Source organism: Hippopotamus amphibius, chromosome 5 (genome assembly GCF_030028045.1).
Source record: "Hippopotamus amphibius kiboko isolate mHipAmp2 chromosome 5, mHipAmp2.hap2, whole genome shotgun sequence".
In the NCBI taxonomy this organism is placed as follows: Eukaryota; Metazoa; Chordata; class Mammalia; order Artiodactyla; family Hippopotamidae; genus Hippopotamus; species Hippopotamus amphibius.
The window spans coordinates 56270-68347 of NC_080190.1; the positions used below are offsets into that span (position 1 = coordinate 56270).

The 12078-nt window shown below is 43.7% G+C and overlaps 1 long non-coding RNA gene across 2 annotated transcripts; it reads right to left on the minus strand.

The window, feature by feature from the left end:
• Positions 1 to 1066: 1066 nt before the first annotated feature.
• LOC130854407 (uncharacterized) lies at positions 1067 to 12048 on the minus strand. Of its 2 annotated transcripts, XR_009054001.1 has the most exons (4): positions 3090 to 12048; positions 2272 to 2434; positions 1829 to 1895; positions 1067 to 1702 (listed from the first exon to the last, which is right to left on the minus strand). It is a non-coding gene; the product is annotated as an uncharacterized LOC130854407 (long non-coding RNA). The 2 variants fall into 2 exon arrangements; XR_009054000.1 differs by having other exon boundaries at positions 1829 to 2434.
• Between the last annotated feature and the right edge of the window lie 30 nt (positions 12049 to 12078).

Here is a 12078-nt window from a genome sequence, read left to right on the forward strand (position 1 = left end):
CTGTCAGCAGAGATGCTGACGCGGGCGTCCAGCCGAAGCCCCAGCGTTACCTGAGGGGTCCCAGCTCCTCTCAGCTGCGCTCACAGTCCAGTCTGAGGCGGAACGCCTGCGCTGTGGGTCAGAGACGTGGGCGCCGCCCCTGTGGTCAGTGCCGGAAGTGCAGTCCACGCCTCCCTCACGGGTCGCTGGAGACAGCGCCCCCTGCTGGCTGTGGTAATTCAAACAAATGGAGGCTAGATCCCATAGCTTCTCCCAAATAGTTGAGGAACACTTGATTGGAAGCCACATGGGATGAAATGAATGTAGATGCAAACTTTACAACTTACACCAATTCACTCAAAATCATTCATTGACAAATTTTAAATGCAAAACTATCAAAATTATAGAAGAAAATGTAGATGAAAATCTACATGACCTTGGGTTTGGTCATGTAGCTCATGAGCTTTCAGTTTTAACACACAACACAAAAAAAGGAATCCACACAAGAAAAGAGCAAGTAACACTGTGGGCTATATAAAATTAAAGATTTCTACTCTGTGAAAGCCCTTATTCAGAAAGTCAAAATACAAGCCACAAACTGAGAGAAAAATATTTGCAAACACGTATCTAACAAAGGCTCTGTCTCAAATATACAAACAACCCCATTAAAAACAGGTAAAGATATGAACAGACACCTGGCCAAGGAAGATATACAAATAGTATACAAAAATATGTTCAGCATCATATACCGCTAGAAAATTACAAATTAATACAATGAGATATCACTGCACACCTATTAGAACTCTCGAGTTCTATCCGTCTTGAAACCTTGTGGATGGACTAATAATAAAATTGGCACAAGACAGATCAAAAGAAGAAGAAATAAATTTAATTCTTGCACACAGAGGTCTCATAGAAATGAGACCAAAGAAGTAGTCAAAGCAGGCAGGGAAAAAAAATCACAGATGGAATGATGTCAAAGGAAACAGGAGCCAAAGGGTATCAATAGCCAAAACAGGAATAAACTGAGCAATCGAATACTGCAGTGCTGGGTTATAACCAAAAGCTTAAACTAACTATCCAGATGTCCACACTGGTGAAAATAAATGATTGCAAAGGTATTTTATTAATAGGATTGAATAGAAATATTGTATGCAGGAGACGGCTAGATAATTGATGGGATTAAATAGAAATCTCCTATGCAGGAGGATTCCAAATAATTGATATACACACTTAGCCATCCTTCAAGGAGGAAGAGCTAAAACCCCTCTCCTGAAGTGTGGGTTCCACATAGCGACTTCCTCCTGTCAAGGTCATTGAAACAAGAAAAGTCTGAGAAACTGTCAAAGACAAGAAGAGCCTAAAGATGATGACATATCATGTGGTACCACGGATGGAATCCTGGAACAGAAAAAATTAGAATGAAGGGAACCCAAATAAAATATGGACTATAGTTAATAGTAAGGTTATCAGTATTTGTTTATTAGTTGTAAGAATTATGTAGAAAACTAGAAAGAGGGGAGAAATTAAAAATCAAAGAATAAAAATCAAATGAGAGAAACCTATTGCATCAAACTGGAAACCAAGAGGAACTGGGTGATTTCTTAGTAAAAGCACACATTAACAAGATGGACCTTAAAAAAAAAAAATACAAACAAATCAGCCATCCAGGGACGTCTTTTCCCTGCTGGTTCTCCTCTCATTGTACTGGGGTTTTCCACTCCTGTGACAGGGAAGGAACAGGGACAGAGATGTTTGGCAGCTCCCCTAAGATCTGACCCCACACAGTATCTTCACCTCCCCCAGACATGACCCACCCAGTGAGGACATCATGTGGAGGGAGACTCACAGAGCATTGATTCTGACGAGGCAGCAAGGACTTTTCTGATTCCAAGGGACTGGACACTCTTACTGAACTAAAATATTTTAAAATATTTTAAGTGGTAGAAATAAATTCATACATTCAAGTGGCAAGTCTGAGTGGCTTTGGACAGGGCAGGTTGAGGGGCTCACTCTCTTGCAGTGTGACCTGGTCCCTCTCCAACCCTATGTCCTGCCAGGTGACTTGGGGTGGCCCCGTTCACAGGCACAGTCTCTCTCACTGCATCCAGGGCCTCCAGCAACTCCAGGCTGACACCCACTCAATGTTCATTTACCAGAAAGGGTTTCTCCTTCCCATGAAAAGTCATGGTCTAAAATGGCTTTGGCTTGGGTCACATTTTCATTCTTGAACCCATCAGAGCACCAAGAGGATGGAGCATAGGACTGGCTAGACATGGATCAGAAACCCACCTTCACTGCGGGTGGAACATGGGGGCAGCCCTCTGGAAATGTGTGGATTGGACGCAGGTAACAAGCAGTGCCCCCAGGAAAGCTGAGCTGCTGGACTTGGCCATGAGAACAGCTACCCATTCAGGGAAAGTGGCTGCTTCTGTATCACTGACAGCTGTGGAATCTGAAGCCCAAAGAAGGAAGGGCTTCAGTTAGGGTCAGGGGCTGCAGCCACCCATCCAGGGCTCTTGCTGTCCTCCTGTAATGGCAAGAAGCTCTTCCACTTGCTAAAACAGCAACTTTGCTGTTGGTGGTTAAAATCAAGGCTCTTGCTTTGGGCATCGGGTCCTCACTTCAGAGACTGGCCCTGATTGCCCGTGGGCCTCAAAAGGCACACAGATTTCACGCGTGTCCCTGGGAGGTGGGAGTCCAGGAGTCACACCTGCCCTGGGCCACATTAATCACTCATCCCTGAAGAACAAAACTGCTCATTTTCCAGTCTCTTCTCTCTCTTTTACAAACAGCAGAGACCAAATGCTGGGTGGTAGGGAAACTCCTCTCAGCAAAGCAGTGGGAGCTTCAAGGGCTATTCCTTGCCACAGAACCCTCAGCTGGCAAGCTTCTGGAGGACACAGGGGCTGAGCCCTGAACCCACATGGCTCATTGAGACCACGCGGCCTCACTGAGAAACTGCCTGTGGGGAGGCCCAGTGCCTCCACATCTTTGACTGTTAACAAATATGAGCAAAAAGTTTATTACAACTGGAGAGACCTCAAAAAAGATGGCACAGGAGTGGGACATGGAGATCACCTTCCTCCCCACAAACATATCAAAAATACCTCTACTTGTGGAGTCGCTCCTGCAGAACACCTTCCGAATGCTGGCAGACCTCAGACCTCCACAAAGGCAAGCGAATTCCCATGTAATTGGGTAACACGAAGGAAAGGGGAAAAAAAGAGACAAACGAGTCCTGAGGAGACCGGCCCCTCTGGGAGGGAGCTGGGAGGGAGGGAAGGCTTCCACACACGGGGGAGCCCCCTCACTGGCGGGGACGGAAGGGGGAGCCTCAGAGCCCCAGAAGAGAGAGCAACAGCAGGTGTTCAGAGGGCAGAGCAGAGAGATCCCCGCGTGGGAGTCAGGTAGCAATCCCCAGCCAGAGAAGCTCATCTGCTCACCCCCGGAGGAGGTTGGGGGCTGGGAGCCAAGGCTTGGGCTTCTGAGAACAGACACCAGGGAGTGAGCTGGGGCTGGCTGCAGGAGAACAGCCTGGGGGGCAGGTGCACCAGCTAGCTAGGAGGGAGTTTGGGGAAAATCTTGGGCCAGACAGAGAGGCAAGGGACCTTTGTTTCTGAGTGCTTGGGAGGAGCTTCCCTCTCCTTGAACTCACAGGCTGCAGAGCAGCACAACCCGTGCTGGACTGAAAAGCCTGCCCGCCACTGTGCACCGCCACCCACCCACCCACTGCCACCAAGGGTCCTGTGTGTAACGCAGGCTATTGGCCACACCCTCCCGGCAGTAGGTGAAGTCCACCAACACCAAAGATCCCGTGTTCAGCATCAACGTCCCTAGGAGAACGCAGGGCACACCTCAAGCTCACACTGAGCTCTGCAGCTGCAAGCACTCCCACAAATTTCAACTAGACTGCCATATCCCTCCCTCCCCCTGACCTGACGTTGCAAGTGAGCCCCAATCACTCGCTTTCACCCCCTCTTGCCTGGGCAGGGAACCGACTCCTCAGAGCAAGCCACACGCAAAGAAGGGACCAAAGCCAAAACTGATCCCCGAGGACTGCAGGACCAAAGAAAAGAAAGGGAAACAGCTGCAGCAGGAGCAGATTTAATACTCACAATAGGCTCCATAGACCCTGCATCTGTGGATCACCTGAAGAGACGAGTGTTTCTACAATAGAGACTGTAGACATAGGGGGCAACGGGGGACTGTGGGGACAAATACACACAGGACTAACAGCAGATCACAGTCTGAGCTCTCCCCAGTCCTCTCCACAGCAGGGGCAGAGCCCTACCTAGAAGTACTGGAGGACTTGGTATGTTTGTCTTGTTTCTGGTTTTAGGTATTTATTAGTTTAATCTTTACTGTATATATTTGTATGTGGATTTGCTTGTAATTGGTATGAGTACTCTCTTCCTTCTTTTCTTTGCTCTCTCTTTTTCTCTTCCCTTTGGTTTCTTTTCCTCTTCTCTTTTTGCAAGCGCGAGGGTGCATATCTCCTTGTGTGATTTTGACTGATTAGAGTTGTTTTTACCACCAGTCTTGGGGATCTGTCTGTCCTTTCCCCTTCTTCCCTTTTTTCTTCCTTTTTTTCTTTGCTCTCCTTCTACCTCCTCTTTCTCCACGCTGTGCAGCTTCCAAGGTCTTGGTGCCCTGGCTGGGGATCAAACCTGGACCTCTGAGACAGCAGAGCAGAATCCAGGATGTTGGACCACCAGAGAACTCCCGACCCCATGGAATATTACTCAGCAAGTGCTCCCCCAGAATTCTCATTCTCAACACCAAGCTCCAAATCCAACCAAAGGCCAGCAAGCTTCAGTGCTTGATACCTCAAGCCAAACAGAATAGGGACAAGAGGAATGACTACTAGGCAGCATAGGGAAAGGAGACAGCAAATACGATAAATTAGACAAAATGAGAAAACAAACACCTTGCAGGCAAAAGAGCAAAATAAAAACCCACGAGGCCAAATAAATGAAGAAGAAATTGGAAAATTGCCTGAAAAAGAATTCAGGGTAATGACAGTAAAGATGTTCCAAAATCTCAAAAACAAAATGGAGAAAATAAAAGAAACATTTAATAAGGACCTAGAAGAACTAAAGAGCAAACAAATAGTAATGAACAACACAATAACTGAAATTAAAAATACTCTAGATGGTATAAACAGCAGAATAACTGAGGCAGAAGCATGAGTAAGTGAGTTGGAAAACAGAATGGTGGAAATAATTGCCACAGAGCAGGAAAAAGAAAAAAGAATAAAAAGAATGGAAGACAGTCTCAGAGACCTCGGGGATAACATTAAGTGTACCAACATTTGAATCGTAGACATCCCAGAAGAAGAAGAAAAAAAGAAACGGTCTGTGAAAATATTTGAGGAGATTATGGTGGAAAACTTCCCCCATATGGGAAAGGAAATAATTAACCAAGTCCAAGAAGTGCAGAGAGTCTCATACAGAATAAACCCAAGGAGAAATACACCAAGGCACATATTAATCAAACTAATGAAAATTAAACACAAAGAAAAAATATTAAAAGCAGCAAGAGAAAAGCAACAAATAACATACAAAGGAAAACCCATAAGGATAACAGCTGATCTCTCTGCACAAGCTCTGCAGGCCAGAAGTGAGTGGCAGGATATAATTAAAGTCTTGAAAGAGGAAAACCTACAGCCAAGAATACTCTACCCAGCAAGAATCTCATTCAGATTCGACAGGGAAATCAAAAGCTTTACAGACAAGCAAAAGTTAAGAGAATTCAGCACCACCAATCCAGCCTTACAACAACTGGTAAAGGAACTCCTCTAGGCAGTAAACACAAGAGAAGGAAAAGACCTACAAAAACAAAGCCAAAACAATTAAGAAAATGGTAATAGAAACATACTGTCGATAATTACCTTAAATGTAAATGGATTAAATGCTCCAAGCAAAAGACACAGACTGGCTGAATGGATACAAAAACAAGACCCTTATATATATTATCTACAAGGAACCCACTTCAGATCTAGGGACACATACAGACTGAAAGTAAGGGGATAGAAAAATGTATTCTATAAAAATGGAAGTCAAAAGAAAGTTGGCATAACAATACTCATATCAGACAAATTAGACCTTAAAGACTATTACAAGAGACAAGGAAAGACACTACATAATGACCAAGGGATTAATCCAAGAAGAAGATATAACAATTGCAAATATCCATGCACCCAACATAGGAGCACCTCAGTATATAAGGCAAATATATAAGGCAAATGCTAACAGCCATAATAGGGGAAGTTGACAGTAACACAATAATAGTAGGAGACTTTAACACCCCCCTCACACCAATGGACAGATCATCCAAACAGAAAACAAATAAAGAAACACAGGCTTTAAATGACATACTAGACCACCTTGACTTAATTGATATTTATAGGACAGTCTATCCAAAACCTACAGACACAATTTCTTCCCAAGTGCACAGGGAACATTCTCCAGGATACATCATATCTTGGGTCACAAATCAAGCCTTGGTAAATTCAAGAAAACTGAAATTATATCAAGCATCTCCTCCAACCACAATGCCACGAGACTAGATATCACTTACAGGAAAAAAACTGTAAAACATACAAACACATGGAGGCTAAACAATATGCTATTAAACAACCAAGAAGTCACTGCAGAAATCAAAGAGGAAATCAAAAAATACCTAGAAACAAATGACAAGGAAAACACGACAACCCAAAACCTGTGGGAAGCAGCAAAAGCAGTTCTAAGAGGGAAATTTATAGCGATAAAATCCTACCTCAAGAAACAAGAAAAATTTCGAATAAACAACCTAAACCTACACCTAAAACAATTAGAGAAAGAAGAATAACAACAACAAAAAAACCCCAAAGTGAACAGAAGGAAAGAAATCATAAAGATCAGATCAGAAATAAACGAAAAAGAAATGAACGAAACAATCGCAAAAAGGAGAAGTAACAACCAACACTGCAGAAATACAAAAGATCATGAGAGACTACTACAAGAAACTATATGCCAATAAGTTGGATAAGCTGGAAGAAATGGACAAATTCTTCGAAAAGTACAATCTTCCAAGACTGAACCGGGAAGAAATAGAAAATCTGAGTAGACCAATCACAAGCACTGAAATTGAGACTGTGACTAAAAATCTCCCAACAAACAAAAGCCCAGGGCCAGATGGCTTCACAGGAGAATTCTATCAATCATTTAGAGAAGAGCTGACACCTATTCTTCTCAATATAGCAGGAGGAGGAACACTCCCAAACTCATTCTACGAGGCCACCATCACACTGATACCAAAACCAGACAAAGATGTCAAAAAAAAAGAAAATTACAGACCAATATCACTGATGAATATAGATGCAAAAATCCTCAACAAAATACTAGCTAAAAGAATCCAACAACACATTAAGAAAATCATACACCATGATCAAGTGGGGTTTATCCCTGGGATGCAAGAATTCTATAAATGCAAATCAATCAATGAGATACATCATATCAACAAACTGAAGGATAAAAACCATATGATTATCTCAATAGATGCAGAGAAAGCTTTTGACAAAATTTAACATCCATTTATGATAAAAACTCTCCAGAAAATGGGCATAGACGGAAGTTACCTCAACATAATAAAAGTCATACATGAGAAACCAAAAGCCAACATCATTCTAAATGGTTAAAAACTGAAAACATTCCTTCTAAGGACAGGAAAAAGACAAGCATGCCCACTCTCACCACTATTATTCAACATAGTTCTGGAAGTTTTAGCCACAGCAATCAGAGAAGACAAACAAATAAAATGAATCCAAACTGGGAAAGAAGTACAATTGTCACTCTTTGCAGATGACATGGTATTATACATAGAAAACCCTAAAGATTCTACCAGAAAGCTGCTAGCACTAATCGATGAATTTAGTAAAAACGCAAGATACAAAATTAATGCACAGAAATCTCTTGCATTCCTATACACTAACAACAAAAGAGCAGAAAGAGAAATTAAGGAAACAATCCCATTTGCCATTGCAACAAAAGGAATAAAAGATCTAGGAATAAACCTGCCTAAGGAGGCAAAAGACCTCCATGCAGAAAACGATATGATGCTGATGAAAGAAATCAAAGATGATACAAACAGATGGAGAGACATACCATGTTCTTGGATTGGAAGAATCAACACTGTGAAAATGACTATCCTACCCAAAGCAATTGACAGATTCAATGCAATCCCTATCAAACTACCAATGGCATTTTTCACAAAACTAGAACAAAAAATTTTATGGTTTGTATGGAAACGCAAAAGACCTAGAATAGCCAAAGCAATCTTGAGAAGGAAAGATGGAGCTGGAGGAATCGGGCTTCCTGACTTCAAACTATACGACAAGGCTACAGTGATCAAGACAGTATGGTACTGGAACAAAAACAGAAATATAGATTAATGGAACACAATAGAGAGCCCAGAGATAAACCCATGCACATATGGGTACCTTATCTTTGACAAAGGAGGGAAAAATATACAATGGAAAAAAAGACAGCCTCTTCAATAAGTGGTGCTGGGAAAATTGGACAGCTACATGTAAAAGAATGAAATTAGAATACTTCCTAACACCATATACAAAAATAAACTCAACATGAATTAAAGATCCAAATGTAAGGCCAGACACTATAAAACTCTTAGAGGAAAACATAAGCAGAACACTCTATAATGGCAGAACACTCTATAACATAAATCAGAGCAAGATCTTTTTTGACCCACCTCCTAGAATCATGGAAATAAAATCAAGAATAAACAAATGGGACCTCATGAAACTTAAAAGCTTTTGCACAGCGAAAAAAAACCATAAACAAGGCAAGAAGACAACCCTCAGATTGGTAGAAAATATTTGCCAATGAAGCAACCGACAAAGGATTATCTCCAAAATATACAAGCAGCTCATGCAGCTTAATACCAAAAAAGCAAATAACCCAATCCACAAATGGGCAGAAGACCTAAATAGACATTTCTCCAAAGAAGACATGCAGATGGCTAATAAACACATGAAAGATGCTCAACAGCACTAATCATTAGAGAAATGCAAGCCAAAGCCACAATGAGGTATCACCTCACACCAGTCAGAATGGCCATCAACAAAAAATCTGGAAACAATAAATGCTGGAGAGGGTGCGGAGAAAAGGGAACCCTCCTGCAATGTTGGTGGGAATGTAACTTGGTACAGCCGCTATGGAAAACAGTATGAAGGTTCCTTAAAAAACTGAAAATAGAACTACCATATCACCCAACAATCCCACTACTGGGCACATACCCTGAGAAAATCATAATCCAAAAAGACACATGTACCCCAATGTTCACTGCAGCACTATTTACAATAGCCAGGACATGGAAGCCACCTAAATGTCCATCAACAGATGAATGGATAAAGAAGATGTGGCACATATATACCATGGAATATTACTCAGCCATAAAAAGGAATGAAACTGAGTTATTTGTAGTGAGGTGGATGGACCTAGAGTCTGTCATACAGAGCCAAGTAAGCCAGAAAGAGAAAAACAAATACCGTATGCTAACTCATATACATGGAATCTAAAAAATTGGTACTGACGAACTCAGTGACAGGGCAAGAATAAAGATGCAGTTGTACAGAATGGACTTGAGGACATGGGTTGGGGGGCAAAGGGGAAGTTGGCACAAAGCAAGAGAATAGCATTGACATATATACACTACCAAATGTAAAACAGACAGCTAGTGGGAAACTGCTGCATAAAACAGAGAGATCAACTTGATGATGGGCACTGACTTCGAGGGATGGGATAGGAAGGGTGGGAGGGAGTCACGGGAGGCAGGGGATATGGGGATATATGTATAAATACCAATGATTCACTTTGTTGTACAGCAAAAACTGGCACAACAGTGTAAAGCAATTATATTCCAAAAAAGAGCTTTAAAAAAAAAAAAGTTTATTACAACTGGAAAGCCAAAGAATTGCAGGGTAACAGTCTGCTGTTTGGTTGTTCTGCCCAGTGCCACATTCAATGTTTGGAGGGTTACTACCTCTCTGGGCAGACTAAAAGGCTGTGAGGGAAGAGACACTTCTTTCAATCACATGGATGTAGGGAACTGAAACATCCAAGGGGATGTCCACACTGCCCAGGTAGCTATTCAACTGCACAGAAGCATGGTCAGCTCAGTAACTAGCAACAAGGGCTACACAGGGCCCAGGCTGGCCTGAGCTAGAGGACTGCAAATGCCTGCCTGGATGGTTGAAGGGCAAGGGCTGTCCTGGCTAAGACCTGACTATCTACTGCCTGCTACTTCAATGGGACAAAGGATCCATTCAGTCTCAGAAGCGCCCAACAAGCCTGCAAGTAGGCAGCACCTGGGGGCTGGCAGGTGGCTACACCCAGTCCTGTATAAATCCGCACATGTTGTCTAGTGCTCTGTGTGTCAGGGCTGTGCTGGAATCTGGGGATTCCCAGACAGAGCGGGGCAGCACCTCCTTTCCCAGGTGGGAGGACAGAGGGACACCCTGTGGGACTTCTGGGGCTCTCCACAACACTTGACTGAGTGGAGTTAGATTTGAAACAATCAGTGACTAGAATAGACATTTCATTCTTCTATCAGAGCACAGTACTGGGGTACAGAAATTCAACAGTCCAGCTTACCTTTCTGACTCATGTGTGACCCTGGGAAAGTCCTACCCTTCCTGGACGCCTCACAAAGATGGAGAGTTAGGAGGGGGAAGAGGACCAGTTATGCTTAAATAAAACTCTAACCCTAATCCTCTGATTCTAACACTCTAAGCTGTAACTCTAATCCCCTGATATCTAACTCTAAACCCTAACAACCCTAGCCCCAGATCCCTACACCGTGAACTCTGACCCCTAAACTCTAAACCTTGACCCTCCAACCCTAACCCTCTAATCCTGACCCATAACCCTAAACTCTGATCCCGACCCCAGCCCTAAATCCTAGCCTAGCACTGACCTTGACCCCCAACATTGACCCTGACCCTGAACTTGAACCAGAGCCCAACCATAGACCTTAATCCTGACCCTAACCCCAGGCAGTCTGTACAAGATGGGTTCTGGTTTTAAGGATCATTTGAAATTTTTGGTCTCTCCCTATATTGCATAAGTCAGTTCATTCCCAAAGAAGTGGCCCCAGTAGCAAGGAGATCATGGTCCACTCTGCCATAGTTTGGGTCAATAGTCCCTGACTTGAACCATGGTCTTGTGTGGGAATGGCCATGGCCTCAGTCACTAATTCCTATCCCTGTCCCTGGCCTTGACACTGATCCTAACAATGAAAGGTGAGACTGAATCCGGCCTCTGACATTGACTCTTGATCCTTTCCCTGACCCTGGTCCCAACTCAGACTCTTACTTGGACCCTTAATCCTAATGCTAACTCCGTGACTTTTCATAACCTTACCCATATCATGAGAGCTACGGATTTTTAGACGGTATATTCACCTGGATGTGACAGTTCAAGCTTTGAAACTTCAGAAGGGTGCTTTCGGTAGAGGCGACAGCCTTTTCAAAGGCTCAAGGTGGCTCTGAGCCTATTTATCCTGAGCAAGGAGGCTGGTGCCTTGCGCAGAGTGAGTGAGGGGATGCCCCGCCAGTTTGTCCTTTGACAGGGTTAGATGAAATAATCTCCTGCCACGACGAGAACAGGAACTGTTCTGCCACAGGAAGCCCTCCTTACAGGTTAGTTCTTGCTTGCTATTACTATTCCCAGGCTACAGATGAGGAAAACTGAAGGCAGCTCTTAGAGCAGGGCTTTGCACAGGTAGCGCTCAAACCTGCTCCTCACACCTGGTGTTAGTGTTGTGATTCGATCCCGGTCAACACGAGAGGAAAATGAGGGGTGGGATGTCTAGGAACAGGATTTGCGCACAGACTGAAGCTGGTAATCGTCACCTGCACTGCCTGCACCCAGATCCACTGGCCTCTCCAGAAACGTGAATTCTGCCCCATCCTGAGCCGGCGGGCAGCCTGACTGAACCTCCCCTTCACCTGCAGCCCCAGGTGCCCACCTGAGGTCCACCAAGGCCCTCCCAGACCCACAGGGGGGCGCGGCCGTCCTGCACCCCCTGCCCGCCCTA